Raw genomic sequence first — 9,770 nt, forward strand, 5'->3', positions numbered from 1 at the left:
GAGAGAGAGAGAGAGAGAGAGAGAGAGAGAGAGAGAGAGAGAGAGAGAAAAGAGAGAAGAGAGTAGAGGAGTAGAGGCCAGCTATGAGCACATGGAGAGAGTAGGGGGAGAGGGAGGGTGAAGGAGGAGGAGACAGAGGGATAAAGAGAACAAGAGATCAAGAGAGAGAGAGGAGGGGGCAAGCAGCCCCTTTTATAGTGGGCCAGTCCTACCTGGCTGTTGCCAGGTAACTGTCATGAAGAACATAACTGGCTGTTGCCAGGTAACTGTGGAGGTGGAGTTTAGACAGAATACTAACAGTTCTTATATGCGGAACGGGTATTATCTGGTTTTGCTTGTTTGCCTTATTGGTTTTATGGACACATTAACCAATTGCTTTGTCAAGAAATTGCTATTTATTCTCACTTTACATGTATAATAGTGACAACTTATTGAAGTTCAGGCAATATATGGAATTTTTAAGCTCTCTCATCTTTATCTCTCTACTTTTTGGTCAACTCACCTAAATGCACATAAAGTACTACACATGCATTAATTACTTGCCCCAATTTTTTACTATCTGAAATTCCATTCCTATTATCAAGAAGCAGGTAGTAGTGCACAGAGTTCTTGGAAGAAGTCAAACAGTATCCTTGGGGATTCTCATTAGGGTCTTCTGAGAATAGCTGGAGAGACACATGCAGGAAATTGAACAGGACAGCTGGCAGGCTCTCTCCCTTTGTTAATTCTTTGTTCCTTGCAGGGTACTATCCCCCACCCCCACACCACCCTTTTCTTGAAATCCTCTCTAATCCCCTTTTATAAACATGTCTTGTTTGGTGGGACAGAACTTTCCTTCTCCTTCATGAGCTCCAGATTGCCATGGATTATCTTGATAATTATGATGGCTTTTCTATAGGATCTATATGCTGTAGCCAAAATCTCTTTCATTTCACTTGCCTTTAAATTTTGCAAAGAGTTACACAGAAAACTTAGCTGGGGGGGGGGGGTGGGGGGAGAAGGGGAATTGGGAAGAGTGAACAAAAACATTTTGTTAGAATAAACAAGTATGATTTGGGAAGATGTTCTAAACTGATTTAGTAATTAGGTCAAAATGAAAATAGATATAATTTATGGAAACTAGTTTCTTCTCTATTGTCTAGGCCAACTGTCTAAAGACATAGATTTGTGGGTTGCTTTCAGTTTATGTAAGTAAGTGTCTCATTTCATCATTGTTTTCTAGTAAATCATTTACTTGGTAGTTGAATATTGTTGAAGAAAATAGTAACATTAACTCTATCTTTATGGTAGTATTCACTCTTCTTTGAGTATGGGCTGTTATTTATTTGTGCAGTCTCTCTGAGCAGTTGGACCGTTTCTTTATAAGGGTTGTGTTGAATAATAATGATGAAAAACAAAACCAAACATAACTAGCAACTGGATTGCCTGTGCTTCTAAGGAAGCACTAAGCAAAGCTTTTCTTCTAAGGAGGCACTAAGCATGTCTTTTCTTCCAAGGAAATACTAAGCACTAAGCAAGGCTTTTCATTTATTTGTGTTATCCCAGGAAGTACAATAGTATATAGACAGACACATTGAAAGAGAATATTCAATAAGAAAAATTTGACCTTTGATCAAATTGTTTCACCTCACTGGACATGTTTTCTCAAATGGAGATAAGAAAGCTGGATAAAATGAAATGTAATGACCATTTCACATCCCAAGCATCATAAGGGATTCATTCTGTTAGTTTGCCTGGGCTTGATGGTGCTATTAGTTGTGTTTTCATATTTAAATGACATTCAAATTGTTCTCAAACTAGTTGGATGATAATATAATAAATATTAAAGACTTTTATAACTTGGTGGAGTTGTAAGAAGTTTGTAATTTCAAGGACATTTCTGCATATTTTCTGGGGGGAAAGGAGCCTGGGAGATTAACTGGTTTCCCTTGTTGGGTGAGAGATAGATTTCTGCTTATCTCAGTGGAGTCTCACACCTATGTGAGCTATAGATTTGGAGATCTGCTTTACAATGTCTTACACAAGACCTTTCACATCCTATTATAATGGATGTCTTTGGAATGAGGCTCTTAGAACAAAGATATTATTCTTAATCTATTCATTCCATTTTCAAAAGAAAAAAGGACAAAAAGATTGAAACAGAAGATAAAACTTTAAATGAGAGAAAGAGCAATAAATTTATTTTAAATAAGAAACTTTTTATTGTTATTTTTTTTTCTCTTTGGAGGTTACCAGGATACAAAAATTCCCCTAAGCCAATTAGAACACCCAAACACAAACCAATTAGCTTAAAGAGAATGGACAATAACAACCTCATTACCTAATTCTGCAAATACATTTTAAGAATGAGTTTACTAATTCTATTAAGTAAACTAGAAAATAATATGCATCAAAATTATTTTTAAAATATGAATGAGAAATGCTACTTCGTTTTTCTAATACTTAATATGCTCTTCATTTAAAAGAATAAGTGAGAAATATTTTAATAAGGTTTTAAAATGTTCCAAAATTATTTGTAAATTTAAATTATGTAAATTTTAAATAAAACTTCCAACTTATATAAATTTAAATACATTGACAAAACATAATATTTTGTATAGAAAACAGATTAAGTGTAGGTTATTGAGATGGTTAAAATCCCAGAATACTTTCAAGTGTTCTTCTACAAACAAATAAAATGAAATGAAATCATATCTCCCAAGCTTGTGTTTGACTATATAGAGGATCCTATTAAAATAATTAGAGGTATCCAATTTTGTTCACAATAGTTTTCATCCTTTTTCTCTCTTTCCTTTCATGTTCTGTTCTGTTTCCTCTTCATTTTATTTCTCTTTTTTTTCCTTTTTTCTTCTTGAGCTTCCTTTCTTCAACAATTTCTTAGAGTGTGAGGCAATTCTAACTTGTCATTCAGAATTCTATTATTGCTAGTGTATACAGCAAATCAGGGAACATAGCAGAGAACAATAGGAACCTTAAAATATACAAATTATGCTTCATAAGGGAATGACGTGTACCTTCTGCACTGATCCACAAAGATCATTATCACGAATCTATAAAGGTCATACCATGCATTTTGTTAAAGATGTTTGGACCAGTAAGCAGACACAAGATGGTGGAATGTCATATCATATGAAAGAGGGGGGAAACAAGCCAAACTTATGAATGTCCCTGTCTTCTCAGGGTTCATGACATCAGCAGAAGACCTCAAGTAATTTATAGCATTTTGTTTACTTTGGAGCCATTTGATATGTATGAATGCATGCAGCAGCAGCTGTCCCTTTTACAAGAGAAGTGTGCTCACATGAGCTCTCACCCAAACTGAGAACATAAGCTGACTCTAATAGCAAAAGGGACGGCTGCTGTTGCATGAATTAATCCATTACATGTTACCCTCTCATTTGTTATTTATATGCCCCTGTATCTTAAAATATATAAATACTTAAGATTTTAAAATGCATGAAATTTCTACAGAAAACTTTCAAGTTGGCAGATATCAAAGAGTAAATTATGACACTTGTATTATAGTTTAGGGATTTGTTTACTTTAATATCAAAATTAAAATGTAATTATCTATTATTATCAGACTAGGACATCTGGTTTCTTTGCAATCATCAAAGACAAAAAAGAAAGGTGGGTTATTATTTCAAATTCTGATATAAGGCTGAGAATGGATTTGATCAATAGCCTGTAACAACAACAACAACAACAATAGGTATTCATATTTTGTTTACTCTGCTAACCTACACATATAAAACTATCTTGAAAATCTGTATTAAAGTTGATTTTCTATGATCTGAAAATAGTTAAGTTTAATTTCTATCTGAAAAACTCTAAACCACTTAGGAATTTATACAAACTACAGCTATAAGATTTTTGTTAGAAAATTGCTTTTATTTTAAACCAATACGTTATCTCTCCTGTATCTGTAAATATAAATGGACATTCAAACATTCATTCATTTATGTATGTAAAGTGACTAATTCTATGAAATCCACAGTTTCTAAATTTAAATGCTTCAGACAGAATATATATATATATACATATATGTATATATATATATTGCTTAGGCTGGTTTATTGCTGTTTGTTGTCAGTTCATCATTGTTTTAATAAGCAGTGTTTTAGAGAGCTGAAGCAGAGATGCTTTTTAGACCATGAAATCATGGTTCCATTTCCTTGACTCCTTTCAACTCCATTTTATAATTTCCTGTTCTCTCTGAGCTAAGGTTACATTTCCATTTTGTAAATATTGCACTGTGTAAATCCTACACTTCTAATTTTATGCATTATTTTATCATTGTAAAATATCTGCAAATTAGTTTTTCTGTTTATCTAGGCAGCATAAGTATTTAATATCTTTTTTTTTAATGTTATGCTAGCTCTGTTAACAATATGGCTCATTATTTAATTCAGAAAGAATTTAAAAGGTGTGAGGTTTGTAACAGCAAGCAGTATAGTAATTTGCATTAACCTAATTAGTTAATTTACATGTTGACCTTTAAAACTGGTAGAGTTTTGTAAACTCAACTTATGGTTGTAAGCATTCACTATAAAAGGCCTGGCCATGACACCAGGATAAAGTTGATGAAGATACATTGATTATAAACTAAAGGGAAGCAAATTTAAAAATATATACTACTATATCATAGACTATATAAAACCAGCCTAGAAGAGGACATATTTTCAAAGCAGTTTTCAGTACAGCCAGTTAACTGTCTAGACCTTTCAAATAGCTTATTACTTTTTAAAATCATTTATCTTTAAAAAATAGTAGAAAATAAGTAGTTTAGCATCTGAGTTATGGTTATTCTATTTGTTAGTTTACATCTAAGCCTCCTGGATTATATTTCAGATCATAGAAAATTATAAATGAGCTATTTGAGACTTCTATACTCACAACCTTAAGGAATTGTTAAACATGAAATTTTTTTTAAAGATAATAAAATCTTGAAACAGCTGAAAAACACAAATTTTATGGTGAATCTTACTGAAAACAATATAGATGGAGAAGTTCTCCTGTCTTAAGTATCAGAAACCATTATTAGCCAGTAACTCCTTAAAATATACATCCTTCCCCATTCTCGATCTTCCCCTTCGAAGAAATAATTCCCCTTTCATCCTTTTTTGCATATTCTTTATTAGGACATTTGACCCAATATATTGTGTCTATCCCTCTAACTGTGCACTTTTCTAAGTTCTATAACTTCCTTGAGTTATTGGGACGTCTTATGTCTACCTATAGCACTGGGTAATTTTCTCATACCATGATGCACAGGACCTGACCGTGAGACATCATCGTCAGTGAACTTTTCGTATTGCCCCAGAAGAGTACACTGTTTAAAAAACATAAATATGATAATGTAAACGTCGATGACTATTTGTTGTGAATTTATAACACTCCATTCCTCTTCGTTATCATTGGTCACTTTACATCATTCCATAAAGACTGTAACTATTATCTCAGTGGATAGACTCAACTTTTCCTTGGCAGTATAAGAGCTTATGTGAATTAATCCAGAGGTGAGACTGGATTCTTTGACCTCCAAAATTTCAGTGACTTTTTGTCTTATTTCAGTTCAACTTCCCATTCTCTGAAACTTTTCTTGAATTATCCTTTTGATTTGAGATTGTATCTTAAGCTCTATAACTGTAAAGCCTCAGCATGTTTGGCTCTTCAAGCTTTTACAGAGCACCCTTTCTCCTTCCTGTAGCATCAACTAGGAACTTGGTTTAATTCCTCTCTTAGTTCTACCACCTTCAGAACAATTAAGCCTCAGGTTTCCATGAAGACTCTACATTTACCAGAAAACCAATGAAATTCTCTTTGAAAAAGTACTTCACAGAATATGTTTCTCTAGAAGTCAGCTTCTGCCTTTTGATCTTCCCGTTTCCGCTAATAGCATAACCACCCCATTAGCTAAAAAACTTCATGCTCTAGACTAACACTACCATCTAGCTTGATCAACAAAACTTCTCCTTTCAGTGAAAGGTAGTTAATACAGAGATTCACAGCAGGGCAAAGCACTGAGAATAAGTGACTGTTGAGAGGTCAACCTTAAATGGAATGCTCATAAATTACTCCTCCCAAAACAAAGCTCAGTGAACACCAAGGAAGATAAAGAAGAAATCATCCGAAGCTGGACTATGGGAGGAAGAACCATGGAATACTGTCTTCTGATAATAGTGTATCTATGAGACACATGACCTAACGGCAGCAACAGTTACTGTCAAAACGTCTATATCAAACTGAGACAGTAAACATTCAGTCACAGACAGGGAAAGAATTCACTGGCCTTTGCCCTACCCATAGAGCTAGGTTTGATGAAGTCATTGTCTTTGGTGATATAGTCCTTGATGAGATCAGCCTATGTCCAAGCAGGCAGTACTGGTTATGCCCAGTGGGTCACAAACAATGATGAAACAAAGTGTCACAAAGAGGATAGGGGATTAGTGAGAAGGAAAGTAAGCACAAGTGGGAGGGGTATAAAAGGAGAAAGTGGGGTAAGAATGTAGTATATACATATATGAGACAGTTAAAGAAAATTTGAATAAAACGGCTCAATGTTGTTGTCTGTTCTTTCTTCTTTTAAAATGCATTATGGACCACTTTGATCTTATTTAAAGTCGTAGTCATCTAACCATCACCATTAGACAAAGACTAACTACTGGAATAGAGCTCAATATTGGTCATTATCTGTAGTTATAAGGAGATATCTAAGGTAATTACTTGGATAGATTTATTTTGGCTCATGCTTTGGAAACTTGCAGCCTGAGATTAGACTCATACTATAGATGTCTGAAAGACATGCTGGATAATAATGAGTTAAAGATCATTGTAGAAAAAATATTCCACTCACTTATCCTCCAGCAAGTGGCTGGGATCCCACAGTCTCTTCAGGAACATTTTTTTTCCAACCATCTAAAAAGAGATATCATAAGGCCCCGGTGTCTATTTATACACACACCCTACAATCATGTCCGTGTGGAAACTAAGATTTGTACATATGGAGCTTTAAACAACATCAGAAAATGCAGCAATCTCTTCAGTTTTCTCTATCTGGAGCTGTGATTTCCAATCTTCAATAAATACTTGTATAGTGAATTTTTGCAGGCATACACAAAGGAATCCTTCCAAAGACTAACAAATTTTCCTTGAAAGGAAATTGTGAGCCATGCCACTGTTCAGAAACTCTATATATTTCCAAATTTGAAGGAAAGAAAATATTCTCAGCAAAATTTTGTGTTTTTATTTCATCTGATTCCAATGTACTTTCTAGTCTTTTTTTTTTCTACCCATGAATAGCTCATTTCTGCTTAAGTTGGTGGCTCTCAAAGTATAGTCCACAGACTGAAAGCATTAGCATCATCTTATGAAATTAATAGAAAAAAAAAAGTTCTTGGGACTCACTTAGAAACACTGACTGAAATATTGAATGCTTTAAAACATGATATGGGATTTAATGAACTGGATTTTGAAACCGTTTTCAGTTCCACATAAGGTAATATTACTCTTTCCATTGCCAGGGAATTCATTCCCCATTGCTAGCTCAAACCTAACAGTGTCTTTTGTCTTTAAATAACCTTATTTTCCTAGTAACTTCTAGCTACTAATTCTACGCACTGATCATACATCCAATATGCCTACCCTTCTATGACTAATTCATGGCACACATAACATGCTGTCACTAAGTTTATACCCCAAACCCCTTCTCATTCATCCTACATCCCATAATCTTGACTCATGGCCACTAACTAATTGGGATCTTTTCTCAAAAGTCACTAATAAGGAAAGATGTTTTACCCCCCAACCCCCCAAAAAAGTTTCTTCAGTTTTCTGACATCTAGGGGATTATGTGTCTCATATGCTGTGTCTCATTGACTTCATGCTTCCTTGTGAACCCCTTTGTCTTCTATAGTACCTTCCTCTCTTACTTTTTAACTGGCTTATATTCATTCTTTGCCTTTGCTTTTTTATCACTCAATGTCACATAAGCATTATTTTCCTAAAAATTTTTCAAAACAATGAAATCTTTACTTCCAAGGTAATATTGACTCACGTGTATAGACATTTCAATAGATTATCTATCAGATACTTCATTTTAGTATAACACCTTAGCGAGCATGGCACCTTAAATTTCATTAAAAAAATAGAGTCGTTTTTACTCTTCTAGATCCCCCAAATTGTCATCCCTTTATCTACTCGCCGCCTGTTTATTATAAATATTTAGGAAGTACAAATTTCAGACAGGTACAGACATACAATCTCAGGAATACTCAGCCAACATAAATTGGACTCTAGGAGTTTTATTTGATGTGGGGGGGGTGGAATAGAAGCGAGAAACCATGAACATGAAGTCATATGAAAAGGAGGTCAGTAAAGATCTGGGAGGAGTTGTGAGAGGAAAGTGAATATGATTGAATTCTCAAAGAATTAACAAGAACATTATTTTTAATTAAAATTGCTGAGTGGGTAAGTTCTTGCATCACAAGCATAACAATCTGAGTTTAGATCTTCAAAAGCTCATAAAAAGTGAATGTGGGTGCACCCAGGGTTGGAGAACAGGGGTAAATGGATGTGATGCCGGGAACTGAGGCAGTTAGAACTCACACTCATCACCAGCCAGTCTAGCCAAGCTGCAAATTTCAAGTTCAATGAAATACTCTGTTCTAAAAAACATGGTGAGACTGGAGAAATCACCAAGTAGTTAAAAGTTTTTGCTGCCACACTATATCACCCGAGCTCTGTTTCTCAGAAACACATGGTATAAATAGAGAACTATCTCCTAGAAAATGTCTTCTGACCTTTACATGTGTGCCATATCACAATCTTGCTCTCTTCTGCTCTTACAAAAACATACACAAATTTAAAAAAGTAATGGTCAATTATTATTCCTTTATCTTCAAGTTCTTAAAGACTTCACCAGTATAGTCTGGTTACAGTTAAGGCTTATGTGTACTAATTAAGCCAAAAAAAAAAAAAAAAACCAAAATGTTCAAGTATTCAATCTTCAGATTCAGCACAATCAACTTTATATTCAAGTCTGCAAAACGACCTTACTTATGGTTTTTTGTTTTATGTTTCTAGACTTCTAAGAGCTGTTAAAGGTAATAAACAAGGCAGATGGCTCGATCGGGAAAGTGCTTGTCCTGAGTTCAATATACAAAATCCACACTTAAAAAAGACAGACATGGTGACCTGTAATTCAAAATCTAGGGAGGTAGAGACAAGTTTCAGGATTTTGTGGCTTTCTGTCAGCCTATCCTAGGCTACTTAATAAGTTCCCAGCCAGAGATAAATTATATCTCAATAAATGAGATAGACAACACCTGAGGTATAGCACCTGCTATTTTTTTGATCTCCCAATATGCACACTCAGACCCCCACACTCAGACACACACATACACACAGAGTGTATCCACATACTCTCCTTCACCAATGCATACATGTAAACATGTACATAAACACAAATAATAAAAAATTGTAACAGTGATATTTACATATTAACAAAGGTAGAGCAATGGCTCTCATTTTAGTAACATAACAATTTAATCTGCTCTGGACACTATAAAAACAAAATCAACAAAAATCAATATGACTGATTTTCTAACATGTGCAAGCATCACAAATTCCTATGAGAAATGAACACATTGACAATGAATTTGACAATTAGGTGAGTCTCCAGATCTTTAGATTTTTAAACTTTAGACCTAATAATGCTACTCTTTTTAGATAAATGGGCATAATATGATTTGCATGTGATAGGAAGACCA

This window comes from Grammomys surdaster, unplaced genomic scaffold, assembly GCF_004785775.1.
Source record: "Grammomys surdaster isolate TR1022 unplaced genomic scaffold, NIH_TR_1.0 62, whole genome shotgun sequence".
NCBI lineage: Eukaryota > Metazoa > Chordata > Mammalia > Rodentia > Muridae > Grammomys > Grammomys surdaster.